This window comes from Lissotriton helveticus, chromosome 10 (genome assembly GCF_964261635.1).
Source record: "Lissotriton helveticus chromosome 10, aLisHel1.1, whole genome shotgun sequence".
In the NCBI taxonomy this organism is placed as follows: Eukaryota; Metazoa; Chordata; class Amphibia; order Caudata; family Salamandridae; genus Lissotriton; species Lissotriton helveticus.
The window spans coordinates 489,580,216-489,594,214 of record NC_136071.1 but is presented as its reverse complement, the minus strand read 5'-3'; the positions used below and the strand labels follow the sequence as shown (position 1 = coordinate 489,594,214).

Below are 13,999 nucleotides of genomic sequence, written 5' to 3'. Positions count from 1 at the left end.
GAATACAGAATAGTACTGAAGATGTCAAAGTAGGCCTTTTCAGCTTTATTTCCTCTTCATAATGAGGCATTTTGCCTGAGTCTGGTGGATAGAAATGTTATCTACAAGTAAAATGAGTGTAGGTTCCTTGAGAAGAGGGATCACTTTAGCGTGTTTCCAAGATTTAGGCACCGTCGCGTTCGAGAGGGAGAGATTGAGTAGCTCCAGACACTCAGGCAGGAAACCTTGTTGAGTTTTCCTGAAGGCGTCTGGTTTGGGAGGATCATCTGGGGATCTGGATTTAATTTTGATTACTAGTCTCTCTACTTCCTTCAGGGAAATGGGGGGAGAGAAGCAAGGAGAACATTCTCAGAGCCAGTGGGAGTGTTTTTCCCATAAGCTCTGGAAGGTGTACCATGGTCAAACGTATTGTAAATATCTTCAGCCTTCTTCAGAAAGAAGGTTGCCAGGTCTTCACAGTGTTTGTTGGAGGAGATAGTCTTGCCCAGTTCCCCTGGCACAGAAGTCAGTTCTTTCAATGGAGAAAAGATAGTTTTGTTGCGATTGGTGCTAGTTTCGATCAAGCTAGAGTAGTGAGCTGTTCTGGATTTACGCACCAGCTTATGGTAGGATTTAATGGCCGCTCTATATAGTGCTTTGGCCTGGGGGTCATATGATCTCCTCCAAGCTCTTTCCAGAACTTTACAATTTTTCTTAGCTAGGATAAGGTCTTCATTGAACCATGCATTGGCCCGCGTGCTTTTCAAGTTCGTGAGTTTAAGGGGAATACACGGATCTAGGCTTGACTTATCCACCTTTGGAAAGTCGCATTAGCCTCTTCCATGTTTGCGGCTTTGCCCAGAGGCTTTGCACTCAGGGCTGTGAGGAAATCTACTTGGTTCAGTTTTTGCCAGGGTCGTTTTAAGGAAGGGTGTTGATTAGGCTGAGGTTTATGTCCCGCTATCATTGGCCGCATTAAAATGAGAAAGTGGTCTGTACAGATCATAGGGAGCAGTGGCAAAACTTTCAGTAGCTCTAAATTCGAGAGGATGGGGTCAAGGAGATTACCTGCTCTGTGCGTCCCTCTGGGCGTCAGTTGAATCAGCTGACAGGCTGCTAAATCCCCTAGAAAGCTAATGATCTCCGAAGATGCAACAATCACAACTCTTAACTGAGGGTCTAATAGTTTTAACATGAATGCAGTATCATCACACTGCTATTTATGTAAGCCTGAACTGAATAAGGTAAGAGAGTGATGTTTATGCAGAACCAATTTGGGTTCTAAGTGACTACAAAGTTTGGAAGTGACAACTCTTTCACAGATATCAGTCAAAACGTTTCCTCTCAACTAGGTCTGGCTGACTGATACCACAGAGTGATATTCTAAACCTAGTAGCTATTTGGGACAAGTTATCTTTGCTTCCAAGCATGTCATAGATGCAATCTGAAACCATATCAGGACATATATTATTCAAATGTTTTTGCTCATTACATCTGTGACTCTGAACTAGTTAGGAAGAGATTGCCAAGCAGATAACAAATTGAGAGGTCTGAACCGTTTTTCAAAAGTCAGCAGAGGTGAAGGACGGCAGGCAATGTCATTCTTATGGACAGCACTAAAACAGAAAGGCATTGATTCCTTCATAAGTAAAGAGGTCTATGCCTTCCTTGTTTCTTTATTTAGTACACCAAATCAAGGCTGTTCTTGTCTGAAAAAACAAAGAAGCAGAGCCTGAAGAGCAAGACCTGACTGCTTCAAGAGTTAGCCCTGCCTTCTTTGAGGTTCTCCTACAGGAGTGATGCTGGTCTGTAGAGTTATTATATGTGCCAGAACTGAATAGGGAGACACTAATTCCTTGGCAGGGATGGGAGTTAATAGTGTACTAAACAACAGTGAAAAAGGAGACCTTGTTAAACTTGGAAAGCCAGAAAACACTCAGACTAAAATGCAATCAGTGGCAAAGGATTGATGACAGAAAAAGCCCAGTTAACTACAATGGGGATATATTTTTATAACGTGCACCATTTAACAAACAGACTATGGGACATATGTGGAGAGTTACAAAAGAACAAGAGATGAAGATCTGAAGATAATCCCCTTCGCAATGGCTAGGAGGTGGTCCTCCCTGTTGAGAAGTAATTAGGAAGTAAAGTAAAAGATACATGGACTACTGGAAGGGCAACTGGAACAGCAGAGCGCTGGGAACAATGGAAAACACTCATTGCTAACAAAAGCTGTTTCTTCAATTTCCTTTCAACTGGGAGACCCTTCTACTGGGAGGCAATCTGCACGCACTATTAGGTGAATAGGATAAGTTGACTATGCATAATTTCTTCAAAGTTCTACATTTTCCACGACGAGGAATGGAGGTGAACATGACATGGCAGTGTAGGGTCATTTATTCCCTACAGTAGACGGGATCATGGACTGCTAAAATCAGCATCTCCTAACTAAGTCCTATTCTGAACTAGGAATTTAATAAAGAAAAGCTGAGTAGCGTGTGGAGTTAGAAAACAGCTAATAATGCATTTTCCATAGGAATATCTAACTTGGAAATGAATTCCAAAATGTAAGAAGGGGAAGTGGCAGGGTAGTATTAAAGATCAAGCTCTCAGTCTTTTACAATTATGAACAGGAAAATAAAGTTCCTTAGGGGTTCTCTCGGTGAGGCCGTCAGGACGTCAAACTAGAACTATTTCTAACATCTTCAAAGCACAGAAATCTTGATCAAAAGTGAGAGAGTGCTTATAATGTAAAGATTTCAGTAAACATTCAGTGCCCCTTAAACAAATTGTTGGGTATGAGCGATTACAGTCAAATGTAACCATGGCATCTATGTGGATGACTATGACTTCCACATGGATGCCAATGCAGTGAGTCTCAATGGTAGACCTCTTCAGTAGATACTGGTACTAAAGGCTTTGGGCTTCAGGATGTCATGATTTAAATGTGAGGGCTAAAGATTATAGAACTAACCCAGACAGACAATTTCAATTGAGGCACGCGCTCCAAAGGAACCAATCAGTAACAGTCACTGGCTGTTCTCTAGGAGCCAGTACAAAAGAAGGGATAAAGCAGCAATTGCTGTAAATTTGAGCTCAAAAGAACAGAAATAAAGTCATCACTCATTTATAAATGATCTGTGAATACAGAATAGTACTGAAGATGTCAAAGTAGGCCTTTATTTTCAGCTTTATTTCCTCTTCATAATGAGGCATTTTGTTCTGAGTCTGGTGGATAGAAATGTTATCTACAAGTAAAATGAGTGCCCTTTTTGAGAAACTACACTAGGCACAAATGCTGAGACAGCTCTTAACTTGAAATGTGGTTTTAGTATCAATCACTTTTGCAAGAAGTTAGTGATGTTGACGCTATGACTCCTGTAACAGTTTAGTTTTTCATAGAAGTAGTGTCAGTTACTTAGCCACCTTTCTTGCTTATGGTGGTGTAAGTTTTTCATATTGATCGCACATTCCTTTGCCTACCTTTTTTGGACTAGTTCTACTCAGAGAGAACATATGTTGTGCACACTAGCTATGAAAATAATATCCCCAAATGATTGCTTATGGTTCTATTGAGAACGTTAATGTAAGCTCTGAGTAAGCATTTCCCCAACTCAACAAATGTCATATAAAGCTCCACATTTTTAAATGCCCTTTCATATCTTTAACCTAGGAAAAAAATATTAAGTCTCAGGAAAAAATCTGAAAGCATAGGAAACTTCAAAAAGCACACAAACCACAGCTTGAGATACTGCTGTCACTGTATCTTGTATTGGGTTTTTGAAAAAGATCTTCAGAAGCTAATATTCCAAAATGCGTTTGTAGTCCCCTTTGGGTAAAAAGTTCTGATCAGGTGCCAAATACTATAGAAGAGACAAAGCTTGATAACCTATTCAAGATCACATACAAGCAGAACAAGATCCAAGTTGAAGAAATAAATGAAAGTGTAAATGCTTCAAAGTGAGGATAAGTTGGCAATGGAACAGGAGTTGTTGGACAGACCTTTATTCACTTTAATTAATTCATAACTTAGGTATTTAACCCAACCCTCTTCTTTAATTGCCTAAAAACAGTGTGAAAGACAATGTCATCTCGTCCCGCCCAATGTGATATGTAGTAAAACATTATTTTAAAGCTACCAGTTTCCATTTTGCAATGCTCCATGATGAAGAAACCAATATTCATTTGGCATCAATCCCTACTTTATGTCATCTTTTCGCTTCGAAACAGTCTTTTTTTGGCAGTGAAGTGAACCTAAAGCACACATAGCTGTAGGAGAAGCTGGGATGTAGCAGGCAGGTGAGCACAAAGCGAGAGAGCCTTAGTATTGTGTATAGCTGTGGGTTTCTGAAAACTATGCCCAGTAAAGCCAAATAAGGGAAAGGTGAGACCAAAAGGTGCAACGCAGGCAGTGAACTGGCAATAGTTGGGGAGTAGTGTATGTGCATACTACATCATTCAATCCAACCTTAGCAAGGAACTCAACAACATGAACGAAAGCAAAACAATTCAAAACAAAGGAGAAAGAAAAGCGGTGGAGGATACACACCTGAAAACTCCCCTAGGGTGTATGTCCAGCGAAGCACAGAGAGACAAGGGGAGGGGGGAGAGAGGGAAGTGAAGAGAAGGGTCAATCAGTGATTGATAACCAACCAAAGGAAGCTTTACAAAATAGAACAAAAATAAATCAAAATTAACAATGACCTGGCCATTTCGATGACAAGAAGGCGTGATTGCTGAAAAGGCCAGAGCCTGCAATGGCAGCATATGTGCAGCTCAACAGACAGTGAGGCGAGGGCGTGAGGCGAGGGCCCCTACTCTCCAAACCAATCTCAGTTCCCTTCTTTTGCTACTTAACACTCTATCTGTTCAAGGAGAGATTGCTCACCCATCATACAAACCTTGAGACTGCCCAACACCTGACCCTGGAGCCGCTGCATCAAGTCTCTTTCCACTCAAACCTGTAGGGTAAAAGGTGGTCAGTGAACACTCTCCTCTCCAGAGCACCCGAAAGCTTTGTGGTAAACGTCAGAAACCATGAGGTACTGGAACCCTAGGATAATGTTAACTCTTAAGTGTTTACTGGCTCACACTCAAAAGTGCCTCACTGCACTTTGCAAATCATAAATGAAAAACAAAAACATATGATGAAGTCATTAAAGTGCAAAGTTGGAAATATTTTCCCTCAATATTTTTTCCAAAACCTTGCAACCTTGGTGAACTTCAACAATCTGCAAAGTTTAAAAGAGAAGAAAATATGAAGAGAAAACATCTGCCAAACATATGTTTTGCAGAAGAACATCTCCAATTAAAAATCAGAATAACAGTTAGAGGAGGAATTCCTTCACAAAATATTTTTAGGAGAAAATAAATCTTGTAGAATTTATTTTTTTTGCTTAAAATGTCTCCAGCCTTCGAGTCTTGAGAAGTTTAAAAACTGTGACGTTTGCTGAGTTTGAAACTTTGCCCACCACTAATATGTACCTCATTGACCTCCTGCAGTTCCATGTGCTAGCAGCTTGGAAGGACATGAAAGTTACCAGGAAGGATGCTAGCAAGCGCGTGCCATTCAAAGGTCTACTAACAACACTATATCAGGATGCGCGGCTAGCAGCAGGAAACAAAAGAACATGAAACTTAAGCCCTCAATGACTTCTGCTCCCCACACACTCCAGCATCTGGTGGTACCCATATGATAACAGATGAGGAGCATGCAATGTGCCTATGGGACATAAAATGCAGTAAGATAAGGAATATTTAAATGCAGTAAGATAAGGATATGGGATATTAGATGCAGTATGATAAGGAGATTTAGAGACACCCATTAATATTGTGCATGTGAAGCATAACAACATAAAATGTTATATTCTCATGCATCACCATGATTTTCTTTTGTTTAAACTTGTTTATTTAATTTTGGTTTTAACAGTGGAAGAAATGGAAGCAGTATGCAAATTTTGACAAATAACATTTTTCGATCTTAACGGTGCATTCAAATGGATTGTCAAACACAGAAGAAGAGGAAACAACACAGGCGGTATACGTTTCATTTAGCCACTTAATAGTTGTAGCATAACAGATATCAATGTATCAGACATTTAGTATGTTTGACGTTGCCTGTGGAAGCATTTAATGGCATATTTGCAGGAGGGTAGGTGGATCTTGACGGTCGGGAGGGTAGGAGTTGGGGTCAGAAGGAAACTTTTTTTTAACTTTCACCCAACTTTATTGTGTAGTCACCTCCCAGCTCTTGTAGCGCATAGCAGAGATCCGGTCATTTAAATGTCTCACCTTGTTACAACTCTTGTTATGTCTATTGGGGGTGTGCGGGTAATGCTAATGTGCTGCGTTCTATTATGAGATACGTGTTGGCTCAGATGTACGCTTCTTGATTGATGTTGTATCCATATCATTTCTGGATTGTGTCTGGGGTTCTTTTTTTTCCTGCCAGGCCTTTAAAAGTCTAGGAGGATTGTATCCCATGCAGCGGCCATTGGGTGCTTACGAATCCCCATGGTACCTTCGGGATGGAGAGCAACGCTCTCCGCCTGCGCCCAAGTAGTGAGTAAGTGAAACCAGGCTGGCCTGTGAGAGGGTTCTGAGCTTTTCCACAGTTTGGTGATCAAGCTGTGATTAACCCTAAATCTATGAACCTAGAAGTTGTTATGTGTCCTTTGGATCTACGGTAGAGACCCAGAAGACATACCTTCAAGGACGCGACCACTTCGCATTCAGTACAGTTCGACAGGCAGTGAGCCACTGTCTCCCAGTAGGTGGTGAGGGCCCTGCAGGTCCACAGCATGTGCAGCAGATCTGCGTCTGGATGATTACATCGGGGGCAGCAAGAATCTGTGCGTCAAAATTATGTATTTATTTTGGCTGCGTCAGGTACGCCTTCTGTACTATATAGTATTGTATAAGGCGGAATCTAGCATTTCTAGGGATCCGTGAAGGCCCTTCCAATATGGCATACAATTCCTGATCTGCGCATGGCCTTTGTAAATCAGTGTCCCAGTGTTGCCTAAGAGATGTCAGTGGCTGTGTTGTGTGCGTGCTCAGTGAGTCTGCGAACCATCTGGTGGGATGACGTCCCATTCCTAATTCATGTAGGTACTGGATGGTGGGATGTGTTTTGGGTTCATGTGTTATGTTCCCCCCCCCCCCCCACAGTGCCCGCATTGCTACAATTAGCGAGTTGTACAGTAGGAATTGGCCTCTTGGCAGACCATGTTCGTCAGACTAATGGCACCAGTTGTCCCTCGCGATATAAGTCTCCCATTGTCTGTATTCCCGCCACTTCCAAGGCCTCATGCAGCACAATGATGCATTTAAGACAATCTTTTGTAATTGCATTAGCAAATGATCATCACAAGGATGCTACAGGTATACTTATATATGTGCCAGCGCAAACATTTTTCAGTACACGTGAAAATAGGTGGACAAGGCATCTGCTGATTTGCTCCAAAGGAAATCTTTGTGTAAGTATCAAAATGATTTACACCTAAAAAAATAGGTTTATCAGAAAATGAAGTTGTGATGTTGCCCAGTTTGTCAGCAAACAAGCAGCCTCTCTCCCGCACCAAACTCTCCATACCCTGGCTGTATGACAGAAGGAAGCAGAGACTGTCTCTTGCGGGCAGAGTGTCTTGGAGTGGGCACTGCAAAGTGACCTGTTATATGTTGAATGAGGGACACGTGATCAAAACAAAGCCTTAAGTTAAGCTACTTAGGAATTTTACATAAGGTTGAACTCCCAACAACACCCCATTTAAAAACTGTCCATCGCATAGGAAATAAAAAAATATATATATTAAATGTAGTTAGCATTGCAGTTGTGCATCCATCATAAGCGGTGCCTGCAGCTAGGATGAGAATTGTTCTAATAGAGAGGCAAGTGAAGCAATGATGGTATAAACAGGTGAATTAACTGGTTACACACCTGTTTGAAATTGTAACACTGCTTTTGTACTTGAAATATGCTCACTGGGAAACTAGTTTAATTGTTGTTCCAGGTCAGTGCAAAGCGAAACAAAAGCTATACTATTTAGCATTGTTGCTCTTTAGTGGTCACATCTGAATATACCTGAGAATAAGGAGCAGAATATTATGTATATATGAAAACCAAACCAGGCTGTACACACGTCAGGAAATACAACTTTAGCCACCCTGGGACCATGTCAGTTTCCCATATTGAGTGGAAATGATTGAGAGAGACTGCTGCAAGTAAGTGAGAAATAGAGGTCTGTGTGTGCATTTAAAGGAAACTCGCCCACTGCAATACTATCATTACACATAAGTAACTTGTCTTCTTCACCAAGGGATCTTCTACAATTTCCCAAGATTAGTCGACCAGACTACACCACTAAAGTGAGAAATCAAGCATAAAAACAGAAACATGAATCTTACTGACTAACTTAGCAAACAATAAACTTAAAGGTTCCCTCTAGGGGACCTAATGTAGTTAAGATGCCTTAAATGGAGCTCCCATCATTTTTACAAGAACTTCAGGACTATCCCATGTCGAGAAGAGTTTCTGGCGAGAACAAATCTCCAGTTCAAATCTTTCATAAAATTATAATCAAAAGCAGAGTCTTTTATACACTAAACCATGAGAGTTCAAGTGAGAAATCATGTCTGGTTGCCATTGTAGTTCTTGTGCGAGATTTGTTTGATATTAGGATGAAGTGATGAGAATGAGGTCTGAGGTAGAGGCTTTGCACTCGGACTGAATCAGAGGCATAAAAGCCATTTTTGAAAATGTTCTTGTGAAAAGCTTCTCTTATGCACATTTTGGCTTGTGCTTTTATTTATTCACCTGTCAGACTAAGATATTTACAAGGTTCCTAAATGTACCTTGGTCTTCCTGGTTGAGATCACAATTGTGTGCCTTTCTATGTTCTCCTGTTAGGAGCGCGTCAAAGAAGTTTGGTTTCCCTTGGAGATAATTTGATGAAAGAGATGACCCATTGCTAAAAAGCAATATCTTAATAATCTCTGAACCATTATCTTTCTTTGCTTGCAGTACTATTTCAATGTCGAGGTGTTGCGTGTCGCAAGGCATTTGTTAAATGCTCTGTGTTTTAAGCTATTGATGTAGCATTCACAACCTTGGCTGTCATGAGGCCCAAAACTATGATGTCCAATGATTGCGGCATCTCTCACTATTATCTCCAGTAGAGGAAACCCTTTATCATGCTTTCCGTGGAAGTTCTCCAGATCAGTCCGAGTCCATGGCTCATCAAGACATTCCTGAAGACATCTCATTCTGAGGCAATCGAAGATAATGAAGAACATATTTATTTTAAGTTACTGTGTTTTATAAAGCGTGAGTGAACATGACCATCACGGTATCAGAGAGCACTGTACAAAGAGTGCTTATGAGGGTTGCAGTAGAGTACAGACACCTGACACTAAGATACGCTGTGCATAGATTTCAAAGAGCAAGTTATAAAGAAATCATATACAATATCAAACAGCATACATAAGAACATGAGTCCTTAGCAGAGCTCTACGTGGTTTTGAATCTAGCTCAGCATTTCAGAAAAAAACAAATGACAGAGGCCATTGACTGTAGAAATTCTTCCCTGGGGTACACACAGGGATAGAGCATCTTGAGTGTCAGAGGCAGTTGCTACAATCTAATGTTTTGCCTGGGAGAAAAGAATGGACAGTTCAATATTTATGAAAAAAGCCGCATTAAGACGAAGCATAATGCTTTGACTCTTATTTTGGGCCTTTATTCGCCAGTTGCAAATAAACAGCTTCACTTGAACTCCAGTTCTTCTTACAGGAGAGACAATCAAAATATCTCAGTAAAACTATAGAAAACTGATGTATGTCAATACCATGTAGTTAAATCTTTAAAGGCAATATCATTTAAGACAAAACGTGTGAAAAGATTTTGGAACCTTTTGTGGAATGTGGGGATTGGCGCAGTCAATCACAAGGCTTATAATAATGAGACACTCACTAATATAGCCTTATAGCCAGCAGTAGCGGGCTATAACGGCCATTGAAGGACAGCTCCAACGTTACAGGCCCAAGGCAATAGCGAGGGCCTTTAACAAGGGAGCAGGACTTTAATGGCTGGTATAGCCCAGCTACGAATGGCTATAAGGCAATTAGAACATTCTGCCACTAGAGGCAATTAGAACATTCTGCCCCTAGAGGGCAGAACGTTCTAACAAATAAAACAAAGGCCTCTCGGAGCCCGAGGGGGTTTAAATCCCCTCGGGCTCCGAGAGGCCTTTGTTCACAGCAACAGCTTTGTAAAAAAACATTGGAATGTAGCTTTGCGGGCTTTTGCCGGCCCGTAGAAGCTCGGAGCACTCCATTGCATTCAATAGAGTGCTCCACATTCCAATGTTCTAATATTGTTTACCTACAATCTGTCTTCAGACAAAGCATTGTGCAGGAACATCAACCCTACTGGTACAATGGGCAGGTGTACCTGAGTAGGGGACATAAGAATGAGAGCATGAAGTTGGAATGTATGGTGGAACTTTCGTCACTTATATACACATAATAGACTTTTGTGGGTGGTGGAAGCACAATCACAAGGTGATGAGGTTTTCTAATGATATCTGTGATTTAATGTGTCTTGCTGCAGCAGTCAGTTGTTATTTTGTGTACCCGAAAAGAAATAAAAAGATTGATCAAAAAACAGACCTGCCTCTTACTCTATCCTGCTTTTTCGGCATGAATTATGGTGTTTGGCAACAGAGAGGAAATGATGGCCACACATCAGACCAAGCAGGGGAGCCAAGGATGTTGGAGGTGGGAGGCCACCAGCGCATGCTTCTTCCTCAGCTGTATCAGACTGCTACTTCCCTGCTTCTCTCTCACCTACTAAGTAATAGGTTATTGTAATTGATTAATTAAAACCATTACAAAAAGTACACTTAAAAATTCATACTTTTTATGAAGAGTGAAGAGAGAGGAAAGATATTAAAAAGAGACAGAAAAAAAAAGATATTTTAAAATATGTTTCTAAAACAAAACACAAAAGTCTTATGTGTAAAGGCAACTTGCTCGGCTTGTTTTGAAGAAGTTCGAATGTCTGTGCTTAAAAGTTTTCGATTGTATGAGATGAAGACCCTTTCTGCTGTTTATGCATTTGAAAGGAGCGCAGCACTTCCTTGCTTAGTTTCTACTTGTGACAGAAATTTCACTAGTTTCTTATTTAGCTGCGGTTCCTTGGAGTTGAAGCATGCAATCACAGCCTGTCTTTGAGTCGAATCCCTCGTTCATTAAAGTGCGCCTGGGGTAAGCCTACCCTTTCCTCCTTTAGATTAGTACAGGTGCAGATTAGGTGTGCCATGTCCTTAGTTTACATGTGCAGGCACATTTTCCCCTCTGCCATGGTGGGAGGTGCAGAGTAGCTGACAGCATTCCAAGTCTGTATTTCAAGAATTGTTCATTTGTCTTCCTGGAATACCCCAAATTAAAATATGCCTGTGCGCCAAGTTTTGTCTTCTACAAGGGAGATTTTCTGTATTACTTTTTTTTACTACTTTCTTGAACACTGAACGGGTGGTTTGAGTTTCCCACAGGTCAGGTAGCCCAGTTCTGACCAGTGAATCTTCCAAGTACAGTCTGGCTGGCGTGTTGGATGTATTGCAAAGTTCTTGCCAGAGCTGGTGATTCAATGTGTTCAGGGGAGAGTTCCTAATTTTGTGCCAACAGGTTTTATAGGAGCCTTGCCTGAAGTTGTTTGGTTAGGCCAAACTCTAGCCGAATCTGTGCTAGTAGGCGTAAGTTGGAAGATTGAACATAACTCTATAGGCCCTGGCGATGGTGGTGTCCAACAATTTTGCGTCCCTTCCCCTCAGTGCTTTACTGCCATAGGCAATGGTGGGTTGAATTTTAGCTGGTGCTACCCGGAGGAGAGGGAAAATGATGGGGCCTATGAATTTTGTTTTTAACTACTTTAATGTTATTGCCATCCCCTTCCTTCGGATTGCCTCAAGTTGGTTTGCAAATTGGCTGCCCTCGTCGATGGTTACCCCTAAGTATATATAGGCAAGGCTATTTGTAATTGGTGTTTTTTCCAGGTACGAAGTATGAGACCATTGTTTGCCGTTTTTATTTGTCAGGGTTTTTGTTTTGTTGAGGTTCACCTCTGGGTGGTTTTCCACAGAGTACTCATGCATTTTGTTGAGTAAGCGTTGCAAGTCAACTTGATTTTGGCTTACCAGGACAACATAATCGGCGTACGAGACATTGGAAATGGCTTTGCCACCGAGTCGAGGGGCATACATGTTGCAGGTTCCTAAAACTGATGTTATATCTGCTGTATACAAGTTAAACAATGTTGGTGCAAGCACACAACCCTGTTTGAGCCCTTTGGAGGTTGATATGCACCTTGAAAGATGTGAGCCATTGCCTAGTTTTACCTAGTTTGTCATGTAACTATTTCACGCCAGGGTGGTGTTCGTGAAACAGGGCTGGTGGAATCCCGTTTGGCCCCGGAGCCCCTTCTCTCCTTCCTTTCGAAATTTGCTTCATAATAGTTGCTGTCCCAGTTCCTTCATTCTCTTCCTCTGGAGGATAAAGGAACTGGGACAACAACTATTGTGCAGCAAATTTCAAAAGAAAGGAGGGAAGGGGCTCTGGGGCCTAACTGGATTCCACCATCCCTTTCACCTGGAATTAGCAGCATGAAGAGTTTGGTGGTGCAGAGATAAAGGCAGGGGCTAAGTAGTTGGTAAGGCTGTGGTTGTTGCTCTTCCGCACCACACACAGGACCACAGCACTTACTGAGGAGCACTGTCTCTGCTGTAAGTCATATGCTTGTTATCAGGCACTGGAAGGAAAGGGAAAGGGAATCCTCAAGGTGCCACATGAGGTTCAAAAGAATGGAAGTTATTAAACCATTCTGTCACCACAGTGTAAAGTATTCCCTACTCTTTAAAGATGGTGAACAAAGAAGCCCCTCCCATTAAATGTCTTGGTGATGTAGTAGCCCTTAAGTAGCTTGTTTGATTGGCTATGAGGTAGCCAGATGGCTATATTATGGGATGCTGAGACTGAATTGGCCAATCAGAAGATTCAAATGCAAGCATTATTTAATGCTGTTTGTACAGTTCAGTCAAAATTTGGAGCTGGGACATGAAGACAGCCGGAGACTATGGGTGCGTATGCACGCGTGCATGCATGTGTGATGACATTGGTGATTTAAGTGCGCGTTGCTATACTGTCCACCTTATTCCTGCTAACTGTCCTTTCTTCATTATTTACCCTTACCTTTAGTGTTAGTCCATAATTTCAAGAGCATACAGTTCACAAATGTTAATACTTCCAGCAGAGGGCGACAATGCTTATTAAAGAGTGAACAAATGCACTATCAAGTATGAACCGTAACCATTATATTTCAAATTAGGGTTTACAAGGATATGTTCTGAGTTTGCCAAATGTAAGACATTAGGCTACAAGCTCAGTGTTGCACGCCATTAAACGTGTGATGTTTATGCCATGACAAAACACTGCAGAACTGCCTGCTGTTTCTAAGCCTGCAGTCTGTAACAGATTTGCTTTTGAGCTGTAAAATTCCTTATTTATGAATTCCTTACCATGCAAGATGTTTGAGATAGGAGTTAGGGATGCTTGAAGACTGATTTTACTACAGTGGTTGGATCCATAGAGGTGTTTATTTCTAAATAAACTTTTTAATGGATTTTTTAGTACAAAACATAGCACCACATATAACAACTACCACCTCTAACCAGGTGACCGAGGCATACCAGAACAAATACAGCTTTATGCAACATTAGCCCAGTGGTCAACGTTGTAGCTCCCACACAGTGGCCTCCTACTGGTTTGCCAGCCCTTGTGACACATATTTTAACTTCTTGTTTCCCCCAGGGTGACCCCCCACACCTCCGGCCGGGCATTACCCAGATCCTGGTCCCATTCTCAGGGGGCCATATCCTCGGTGGCCCTCCACTGGCTCCAAGCCTTTTCAAACTTCTGTGGGCACCCCGGTGCATGTAATACCACTTTTTCGGCCCTCATGCGC

At 41.6% G+C, this 13,999-nt stretch overlaps 1 protein-coding gene across 1 annotated transcript in view; it reads right to left on the bottom strand.

Moving 5' to 3' along the window:
• Positions 1–13,999, bottom strand: part of MAPK8IP3 (mitogen-activated protein kinase 8 interacting protein 3) — a 683,833-nt gene that overhangs the window by 310,151 nt on the left and 359,683 nt on the right. The window lies entirely within an intron of this gene.